At 49.8% G+C, this 11,627-nt stretch overlaps 1 pseudogene; it reads right to left on the reverse strand.

The window, feature by feature from the left end:
- LOC142075005 (uncharacterized) overlaps window positions 1-11,128 on the reverse strand; it is an 88,385-nt pseudogene extending 77,257 nt beyond the window's left edge.
- Between the last annotated feature and the right edge of the window lie 499 nt (window positions 11,129-11,627).

Consider the following 11,627-nt stretch of genomic DNA (forward strand, 5'->3'; position numbering starts at 1 on the left):
ATACAACCAATGGCTACGTGCTTTGCCCTGGCATTGATGGCCTTACTGTGCTGGGGGAGCTATCTTGTGGAGAGGATACATCTCCCTCTTCCTACCCGGGAGTGATGTGGGTGGTTTTATTATGCAGGCTCCCGAGGTCCTTGTTCACCCTTACGTGAGCTGTTTAATACTACTAATTAACACAGTTGGCATATTGTCGGGTTTGTGGAATCTGGTGTCATCCTGGTGTAAGAGGAGACAACTTTTGGGTGAGGCGATACTGAAATGTGCCCCGAGGCGGCCGGTCCCTGGGTGGCAGGGTGTGTGGAAGGATTTGGGCAGGTGCCTAGGGCGGTTATCACCTCCCATAGCCTGGGACTTTACACCAGAACAGGCAAGTAACCCTGGTAAACTGACACGCCACCTGATAAAAGGGTGCTTTGCCTACCCCAATGAAAACCAGCAGCTTCTAGCACTGTACTGGGGCTTGGCCTGTGCCTACCGAGCCACAGTTCAGTACTATCAGAGGACTGTGGTTAAGGCAGGGACCCAAACCACCTCTGAGAATGCCATGACTGAGACCGGGGTGCAAACTACATCTGAGGACATGATAGTAGAGATAGGGACCCAAACTGCATCTGAGGACACCATGGCTGAGACAGGGACCCAAACAATAACAACTACAGTAATTGCCCCAGTAGTGAAAAAGAAACAGTGGACAAGGAGGTCAACGGGTCCATATCATTGATTAGTAAGGGAGGAGGAAGAAGAGGAAGGGTTTGATCAAGAAGCCGGTCGTTCAGCAAAGAAATTGGAGGAAGGAGTGAGAGAAATCAGACAGGAAGTAGAAACTACCCAGTCCCTGACCTCAAAAGAACTTCGAGACATGCGGAAAGATTACAGCTGCCAGCCAGGTGAGCGGATTGCTGCCTGGCTGCTCCGATGCTGGGATAATGGGGCCGAGAGTCAGCAATTGGAAGGTAAGGAAGCCCAACAGCTGGGATCCTGTCGTGGTTTAACCCCAGCCAGCAAAAATAAACGCCACGCAGCCGCTCGATCACCCCCCCCCCCGGTGGGATGGGGGAGAGAATTGGGAGGGCACAAGTAGGAAAGCTCCCGGGTTGAGATAAAAACAGTTTAATAATTGAAATAAAACTAAGTAGAACAGGAATAATAACAGTGAGAACAACAACAATAACAGAATACACAAAGCAGGCAATGCACAACAGAACCGCTCACCGACCGCCGACCGCGTGTCACGAACGGGGGGCGAGCCCCCCCACACACCTGGTTTTTATACTGAGCATGATGTCACATGGTATAGAATACCCCATTGGCCAGCTGGGTCCACCACCCCGGCTGTGCTCCCCCCTCCCGGTGCAAGCATCACCCAGCAACAGCCAAAGCATCAATGGGCCATCAACGCTCCTTTCACACCGAACCCAAAACACAGCACACCCCCCAGGCTACTGGGAAGAAAGTTAACCCTGTCCCAGCTGGAACCAGGACAATATCCACCCCTTATTCTATACCATCTACATCATGCCCAGGTCTCACATTTTCCCATACATTCCAATTAGTCACCGCTCCTTTTCCCTGCCTTTTGATATATACGCACACAGAGATATCATTCCCTTAGTCCATGGGCCATCCCTCTAAAACGTCCGTTGAGTTCATTTAGTCCATGACTTCGGGTTCCACCTGTCGTAACAGTCTTGCAGGGCAGGAGAGATGGTGTGTGGTGTCGGGCTCTTGCATGCGGAGGCCAGTTCTGGGCGCTCGTCTGGTTCTATCATTGTTGCACCTTGCTCAGTTTCATCGGCGTTCATCCTAAATTAATCTGGGTGATTCTTACTGTAATACTGTTAATATGGCATATGGTAACCATAAAAGTGATGACATACAGTACTATGTAATAACTAACATCGTACAATTCAGTTCATTGGCTATTTTCACCCAAAATTAAATCCCCCTGAGGTACACACCGGACTTCCCCATCCTTTCTCATCACCCACCAAGTGCACCCAGGTCCCTGAGCAAAAGCAATCCCACGGATGGGTTTTCCCTTGCCAGAGGCAGGAGCAACCCAGACTGTCTTCCCCAGCATATTTCTCATATGCACGACAGGGACTTTATCCCCCTCTACAGCACGTAAGGGTTTGGATTGGGCAGGGCCAGCTCGAGTGACAGATCCCCTAGTGTTCACTAACCAGGTGGCCTTTGCTAAATGTGTATCCCAATGCTTGAATGTCCCACCACCCATTGCCCTCAGTGTTGTCTTTAGCAGCCCGTTGTATCGTTCGATTTTCCCGGAGGCTGGTGCATGGTAGGGGATGTGATAGACCCACTCAATGCCGTGCTCTTTGGCCCAGGTGTCTATGAGGGCGTTTCGGAAGTGAGTCCCGTTGTCTGACTCAATTCTTTCTGGGGTGCCATGTCGCCACAGGACTTGCTTTTCAAGGCCCAGGATGGTGTTCCGGGCGGTGGCATGGGGCACAGGATATGTTTCCAGCCATCCTGTGGTTACTTCCACCATGGTGAGCACATAGCGCTTGCCCTGTCGGGTTTGTGGGAGCGTGATATAATCAATCTGCCAAGCCTCCCCATATTTATACTTCAACCATCGTCCTCCATACCAAAGAGGCTTTACTCGTTTGGCTTGCTTGATTGCAGCGCATGTTTCACATTCGTGGATAACCTGTGCAATAGTGTCCATGGTTAAGTCCACCCCTCGATCACGAGCCCATCTATATGTTGCATCTCTCCCTTGGTGGCCTGAAGTGTCATGGGCCCACCGAGCTATAAATAATTCACCTTTATGTTGCCAGTCCAGATCTACCTGAGCTACTTCGATCTTGGCAGCCTGATCCACCTGCTGGTTGTTTTGGTGCTCTTCACTGGCCCGACTCTTGGGTACGTGAGCATCTACGTGTCGTACTTTTACAGTCAGGTTCTCTACCTGGGCAGCAATATCTTGCCACAACGCGGCAGCCCAGATGGGTTTACCTCTGCGCTGCCAGTTGTTCTGCTTCCACTGCTGCAACCACCCCCACAGGGCATTTGCCACCATCCATGAGTCAGTATAGAGATAAAGCACTGGCCATTTTTCTCGTTCGGCAATGCCCAAGGCCAGCTGGATGGCTTTCACCTCTGCAAACTGGCTCGATTCACCTTCTCCTTCAGCAGTTTCTGCAACTTGGCGTATAGGACTCCATACAGCAGCCTTCCATCTCCGATGTTTTCCCACAAGGCGACAGGACCCATCCGTGAACAGGGCATATTGCTTCTCGTTTTCTGGTAGTTTGTTATATGGTGGGGCCTCTTCAGCACGCATCACCTCCTCCTCTGGGGATATTCCAAAATCTTTGCCTTCTGGCCAGTTCGTGATCACCTCCAAGATTCCTGGGCGACTGGGGTTTCCTATTCGGGCCCGTTGTGTGATCAGCGCGACCCACTTACTCCACGTAGCATCAGTTGCATGATGTGTAGAGGGGACGCTCCCTTTGAACATCCAGCCCAGCACCGGCAGTCGGGGTGCCAGGAGGAGCTGTGCTTCAGTGCCAACCACTTCCGAAGCAGCTTGAACCCCTTCATATGCTGCCAATATCTCCTTCTCAGTTGGAGTGTAGCGGGCCTCGGATCCTCTGTATCCCCGACTCCAGAACCCTAAGGGTCGACCTCGAGTCTCCCCTGGTGCTTTCTGCCAGAGGCTCCAGGTAGGACCATTCTCCCCGGCTGCGGTGTAGAGCACATTCTTCACATCTTGTCCTGCCCGGACTGGCCCAAGGGCTACTGCCTGAACTATCTCCTGTTTAATTTGCTCAAATGCTTGTCGTTGCTCAGGGCCCCATCTGAAGTCGTTCTTCTTCCTGGTCACGTGATAGAGAGGGCTTACGATCTGACTGTAATTTGGAATATGCATTCTCCAAAAGCCTACAACGCCTAAGAAAGCTTGCGTTTCCTTTTTGTTAGTTGGTGGAGACATGGCTGTTATTTTATTGATCACATCTGTTGGGATCTGACGACGTCCATCTTGCCATTTTATTCCTAAAAACTGGATCTCCTGTGCAGGTCCCTTGACCTTACTTCGTTTTATTGCAAAGCCGGCCTTCAGAAGGATTTGGACTATTCTCTCCCCTTTCTTGAAAACTTCCTCTGCTGTGTTGCCCCACACGATGATGTCATCAATGTATTGCAGGTGTTCTGGAGCCTCACCCTGTTCCAGTGTGGTGTGGATCAGTCCATGGCAAATGGTAGGGCTGTGTTTCCACCCCTGGGGCAGTCGGTTCCAGGTGTACTGGACACCCCTCCAAGTGAAAGCAAACTGTGGCCTGCACTCTGCCGCCAAAGGGATGGAGAAGAATGCATTAGCGATATCAATGGTGGCGTACCACTTGGCTGCCTTTGACTCCAGTTCGTATTGAAGTTCTAGCATGTCCGGCACGGCAGCACTCAGTGGTGGCGTCACTTCGTTCAGGCCACGATAGTCTACTGTTAGCCTCCACTCTCCATTGGACTTTCGCACTGGCCATATGGGACTGTTAAAGGGTGAGCGAGTCTTGCTGATCACTCCTTGGCTCTCCAGTCGACGAATCAGCTCATGGATGGGGATCAAGGAGTCTCGGTTGGTGCGGTATTGCCGCCGGTGCACTGTTGTGGTAGCGATCGGCACCTGTTGTTCTTGGACCCTTAACAACCCCACAACAGAAGGATCCTCTGAAAGACCGGGCAAGGTGGACAGCTGTTTAATTTCCTCCGTCTCCAGGGCAGCTATACCAAAAGCCCACCGGTACCCTTTTGGGTCCTTGAAATACCCTCTCCTGAGGTAGTCTATGCCAAGGATGCACGGAGCTTCTGGGCCAGTCACGATGGGGTGCTTCTGCCACTCCTTCCCGGTTAGGCTCACTTCCGCCTCCAACACAGTTAACTCTTGGGATCCCCCTGTCACTCCAGAAATACAAATGGGTTCTGCCCCTTTATAGCCTGATGGCATCAGGGTACACTGCGCACCGGTGTCTACGAGAGCCTTATATTCTTGTGGATCTGATGTGCCAGGCCATCGAATCCACACAGTCCAGTAAACCCGGTTGTCCCTTTCCTCCACCTGGCTGGAGGCAGGGCCCCTCTAGTCCTGGTCATCGTATTCGCTATCTACTTCTTGTAAGTATGAGTCAGAAGTCCCTTTGTTAAGGTCGGAAGTGGAATCAGCCCTTCTACTCTGTCTGGGGAACTCGCTGGAGACCGGAGCAGCGGTTTTCCTGGAAGAACCCGCTTTTGTGGTTGTTTTCCCTTGCAACTCATGTACCCGTGCCTGTAGGACTGAGGTAGGTTTTCCATCCCACTTCCTCATGTCCTCTCCGTGGTCACGCAGGTAAAACCACAGGGTGCCCCGGGGTGTGTACCCACGATGTCTCCTCTCTTGAGCAGAGGGACGTTTGCTCCTAATGGCTGAGACACTGGCCCGTGCAGGGGGGAAGCAGGACATATCCTCTTTGATTTGCTGGACCTCCTGAGACAGTTTCTCCACAGCAGAGACACAGGCCCGTAGGGAGGAAGAGAGACTTTCTTCATATTGCCGGAGTTGGCCAGCCAGTTCATCCACTGTTTGTTCCTCTCCATCTCTCCAGGTCATTACTGCCAATGAGTTTGCATGTGACGCTGGTGCGCTCCGTACAAACTTCCGCCACATGGGTCGGGTGCATTTGACCTCATCTGGGTCTTTGGATAACTGCTCGTTGTTCAGGTCATCATAAATCACTTCCAGCACGGCTAATTCTCTCAGGTACTGGATACCTCTCTCCATGGTGGTCCACTTGCCTGGGTGGCATATAACATCTTCCTTGAAGGGATACCTTTCCTTCACACCTGACAGGAGTCGCCTCCAGAGGCTGAGGACTTGTGCCCCTTGTCCAATTGCTTTGTCAATGCCCCCTTCCCTAGAAAGGGATCCCAGCTGCTTGGCTTCCCTACCCTCTAATTCCAGGCTACTGGCCCCGTTATCCCAGCATCGGAGCAGCCAGGTGACAATGTGCTCCCCTGGACGACGGCTGAAGTCTTTTCGCATATCTCGCAGCTCACCCAGGGATAGGGATCGGGTGGTCACCATCTCATTTACGGGTTCTGCCTCCTCCTCCTCCTGTTCTCGTGATGGCCCTGGTTCATCTTCATCCCTTACTAGACGAGCTGATTTTCTTGTGCATTTTCTTTTTTGTATAGGGGCGACTGATACCGGTGTGGGTTGGTTCTCTGTCGCAGGGGGCGGAGTAGCTGCTGTGCTTGCCCTGGGGGGTGAGGGAGCCGCTGTGCTTGCCGTGGGGGGTGGGGTAGCCGCAGGGCCTGTTGCTTTGTCATCAGCTGCAGAGACGTTTCCTTCCCCTTGGGGGTTCTGAGTGGTGTTAAACAGGGCTCGGTAGGCGTGGGCCAGGCCCCAGCACATTGTGGTGATTTGCGTCTCCCTGGAATGGCCAGGGTGACAGCATACTTCTTCCAAATATTCTACTAATTTTTCAGGGTTCTTCACTTGTTCAGGGGTAAAGTTCCAGAACACTGGGGGTGCCCATCGCCCTAGGCATTTGCCCATGCTATCCCACTCGCCCTGCCACTCATAGCTATCCAACCTTGGGGCAGATCTCTGGATGACATTCTTAAATTGCTTACTAACCTTGGATAAAACCGCAACAATATTCCCAAGGAGTACCAAGAGATGTATCTTAACTACCCAGGGATGTTCAAGGTACTGGCAAGTTATTTTAACAAAGGAGATGAAGGTAGTGAGGGTGCCATTCTCCATTTCCTCCATAAAAAATCTCTCGGAGGAAAAGGTATAATTGCTAATGGTCTCCATGAGGTGGTACCCGAAATGCAGAAACGGCTTCATTACGAATCCCAAATACCAAATAACCCCCAATGCCAGCGTTTTAGTAACAAATCTCCCAGGCAAAACATCATTAATCACGGCAGAGCACAACAGACTACAAAACCCAACTCCAATTTTTAACAGGTACAGTAAAAACAAGAGCATGGTGCAGAACAAACGAATATGTCACCAGATATAAATTCCTTAATATGTTCTAAATAATCTGTCGTTATCTCAACCCTTCGTGCCCCACGTTGGGCGCCAAAAAGGACTGTCGTGGTTTAACCCCAGCCAGCAAAAATAAACGCCACGCAGCCGCTCGATCACCCCCCCCCCGGTGGGATGGGGGAGAGAATTGGGAGGGCACAAGTAGGAAAGCTCCCGGGTTGAGATAAAAACAGTTTAATAATTGAAATAAAACTAAGTAGAACAGGAATAATAACAGTGAGAACAACAACAATAACAGAATACACAAAGCAGGCAATGCACAACAGAACCGCTCACCGACCGCCGACCGCGTGTCACGAACGGGGGGCGAGCCCCCCCACACACCTGGTTTTTATACTGAGCATGATGTCACATGGTATAGAATACCCCATTGGCCAGCTGGGTCCACCACCCCGGCTGTGCTCCCCCCTCCCGGTGCAAGCATCACCCAGCAACAGCCAAAGCATCAATGGGCCATCAACGCTCCTTTCACACCGAACCCAAAACACAGCACACCCCCCAGGCTACTGGGAAGAAAGTTAACCCTGTCCCAGCTGGAACCAGGACAGATCCCTTGCTAGAAACTGGGGAATTGACAGAGGAATTGGAAAAGAGGCAGCAATTTGCAGTCTCTGGAGACGGCTCCTCTCAAGTGTGAGGGCAAGATATCCGTTCAAGGAAGATCTTGTGAACTCCCCAGGAAAGTGGACTACCGCAGATGAAGGCATCCAGTACCTGAGAGAATTAGCAGTGCTGGAAGTCATCTACAGTGATCTAGACAACGACGAGGTCTCCAAAGATCCAGAGGACATCCTGTGCATACAGGCCATGTGGAGGAAGGTGATTCAAAGTGCCCCAGCGTCATATTCTAACAGCTTGGCAACAATGTATTGCCCGGATATGGATACACCAACTGTGGAGAGAGCGTCTTCTTGGCTCCAAAACTTTGAAGAAAATCTCTGTCCCTCCTCATCCCCACGGGCCAGCACCTCAGCTGTCAGGGGCACCCCAAGAAGTCAGTCCCCTCCTGCCCCGCTCAGATTTTGCAGGACTTACTCTTGGGATAGAGAACTGGGTACTCTTGAATATTCTTGCTGTACTGAAGTCTATGTCCTTAGCCTTGAGCAAAGTTTCTCTGCTTCAGTTTCTCTATAAACTAAAATAGCATCATTTACCTATATGCCTTAGAGAGATGTCACAAACAGTTTGCAGTTATATTACAATAGGATGCTGTATAAATGCTGGATACGTTTTAATAATCAGGAATAAAATGATTCTTTAGTACAACCTGTTACACACCTAAAATTAAAATCCTCCCACACTGAATTTTCTTACATTATTATATGGGCTCGCTGATTTATATTCAAGATTGTTCACATTATGGTTAATGGCACTGATTTACTTATTTTTTTATTTCTTAAAAAAAAAAAAAAACAACAACAAAACCCCACTGAAAGATGTCACAGAGATTTCTATACAAGGGGGACAGATTTCTCAAAAAAAAGGGGGGAAAAGTTTACCTTAAGAAATTAGTATGACCTGCAAAACTGAACAGCGGATATTCCTTCCCAATATAGTAATCCCAGACTCTTTCTAAATACTGCAATACGAAAAAGTAGCAATAAAGTGCTTTAGACACATACATCCATATTTGATAGGTCAAGCAGACTGAGGCAATACATTACTGCAATATAAAATTCCAGTTTTGATGTAAAGCTCGGCATCATTCTTACTGACCTTCAGATTAACTATGACTAGGCTTACTGTGTACCCTGCATCGATCCCTTGTCTGCACGTTCTTATGCTGGAAACAACAAGATGACAAACTTTTTCTGAATCGCGTTTTCCTTTTCATTTGAATAAACAAGTGTGAAGAATGTTTATCCTGTAATCTATGGCAAACAATTCTTTAACTAGTTCAAATATAAACAAAACATAGTATCAGATGTAGCACCTTTGTATTTAGAGATGTAAAGCAGTTGTCATGTTTTATTTTAAAAACAGATACTCTTTTAGTAAAAATTTGAATATGCTTGGCAAAACTTAAGACACATTGATTCACAATTAGTTTTATCTTATTCTAAAAACAGCTTGCCCTCATTGTTCATAAAATATACCACATATCCTATCTGGTTTATGGAGATAATAAATGAATACTTGAAGAATGTCCAGGATCCTGTAAAACAGTGGCTATATAGACATCACAAATCAGGGAACTGATAGGTGTTCAAACTTGTTAGCGAGGAAAGATCAGGCCCTATGCGTTGGTCTGATCTTACTCCCTTTGAAAACAATGTCACTGGATTCAAATAGTGCTAAAACAGACTCCGAAACTCTTGACTTTGTAACTTGCCGGTATGTACGCAATATGCCCTGAATAATTAGATCTTTCAACTGGCAATAAAAACTGAAAACACAGTTCTGAGAATAGGACAATGCCAGGCAGATAACTCTTAAAACGGAGATTTAATTGCTGCTAAGAGTCTCCAAAGACAAGAAAAGCACAAGGGATATTATATTATGGGACTAAACTGCACAAGAGTGCGAACACCTCACATCTTACATGCAGGCTGAGTTGAACATGGACTTAAAAACAGTCAATAAGAAACAGTAGATATTTGATAAGGGCAATCAAAGCAAGACAGCAGAACTTTAAAAAGGCATAAGCTGAGTCAAAAAACACTACTTTTTTTTTTACTTTAAAAAAATCCTAATTGCAACTAAAATGGTAAAAAGGTGCTAAAATATAGATCATCAGCTGCTTTCGCAGACATAAGTGTGGCAAACCCAGCCCATTTATTTGATTTAATTAAAACCTTCTTCTTCTCTCTCATTGTCCATGTAGCTCCCCAAATACTCAGAATATCTGTTGATGACAAATATAAAAATAAATTCTGAAGCAAGACAGCAGGCTTATTAATTTGGCTTTAAAAATTAACTCCAAAAACGTAACTACATATTGTTTGTAAATCAAAATCATGAAAGAAAGCATACTTATGAATGGAGCATGCGGAAACTCTTGAAACTGCAAAAAAACACACACACACACACACATAGTTTTCAGTCACAGCAGAGACCAGCACATAGTCCCCAGCTAATACACATCCTCAAGTTCCAGGAAGGGAAGGAAGGGCGCACTTTGTCTCAGAAACACACCTCTGGATCTAGGTGTCTATCATGACTATTGCGATGGCACCTCGGTTCTGAGCACATTCCTTCATAACAAATCGTGTTATGAGAGCTATTAGCATTTCTATTTACAAATAAAATTCAGTCTGCAGCACCCATGGAATCAAGAACTACCTTTATCACCTTTTTCATACTACTGCTTTCTACACCATTTTCTAGGAAAGAGCCCTAGTTCAGAATGGGATGCTTATGAAAAGAAAGAGCACCTGAAGGGATTATCGCCAGCAGTCAAAAACAATCTCTTTTTGGTTTTAAATTGAGACACATAGGGAAACAGCGTAACTTTCCAAAACCGAACGCCTGCATCGCTTTCACAACTTGTCCTGAAATTTAAGAAAACTGAATTTGTATAAACCACAAACAAAAGCCTTTCGTGCACCCAAACGAGCATGAGACTCTTACTTTCCGCGGCAAGTTTCTCAGCCCGGGGCTGTTTCATCCAGCGGATCCCCTTCTACCGACACCGAGGTGCGTGCCCGGGGAAGCCCAGCCCCCGCCGCAAGCGCGACTTTCCTCCGGAGCTCTCCCTCCCCGACGATGCCCTCCTCAAGCCAAAGTAAGCAGCGGCGGGGCCGGCTGCAACTGAGGCGACACAATTTCCCTCCTTCACCGAGGCTGAAGCGCCCCCCGCCCCACACTAGGTGGGAAGAGCCGGAGCGGCAGTGGGGCCGGAGCCGCGGAGGGGAGGCGGCGGCCGCGGGCTCCTACCTTGTTCGAGGCCATTTCGCTGACGGAGTGCCTGGTCTGCAGGGTCTCCAGCTGGTCCAGGCACCAGTCCAGCTCCTCCAGGGTCTCGCTAGCCAGTTTTTGGTAGGCCTCCTCTGCGAAGAGACAGGGAAAGGCGTACTCAGTTCGCAAGAGTTTCACAGGGCTAACGGCAAGCTCCAGCGGGTCCATCCTCCGGTGCCCACACATGAGTGCTGCTCCCTCATATTGCCAGCCCGGGCACCGGGCGGCGCGGCTCTTTCCCTCCGCGGGGCTGCGCTCCCCCTCGGAGCCACCGGGGCGGCGAGCGGCGGCACTGGCGGGTGGGGAGAAACTTTCCGCCGCCCGTCCTGCCACGCCGGGCGGGCTCCCCGCCTGCCTTCCCCGCCTCGCCCCGGGGCCGCGGCCGTCCGAAGCGCCGCCCCCTCACGAGTAGCGCCGAGCTCCGCGGGCACGCAGCGGCCCCGCGGCGGAGCGAGGGCAGGTCGGGCCTACCGGCGGCGGGGAGGCGCACGCAGGGATGAATCAGCGCGGCCGCCGGCTGCGACCACCGCGCTTCCTGTTTTCGCAGCTCCGCCGGCGGTACGGCTGCTGGCGGGGACCCGCCACCACCCCCCTCCGGTGGTTTCACACACACCCCCACCCCGCCAGGAGCCCCGCAAAACCCGCCGCGGAGCCGGCCCCGCCGCGG

This window comes from Calonectris borealis, chromosome W (genome assembly GCF_964195595.1).
Source record: "Calonectris borealis chromosome W, bCalBor7.hap1.2, whole genome shotgun sequence".
Lineage (NCBI taxonomy): Eukaryota > Metazoa > Chordata > Aves > Procellariiformes > Procellariidae > Calonectris > Calonectris borealis.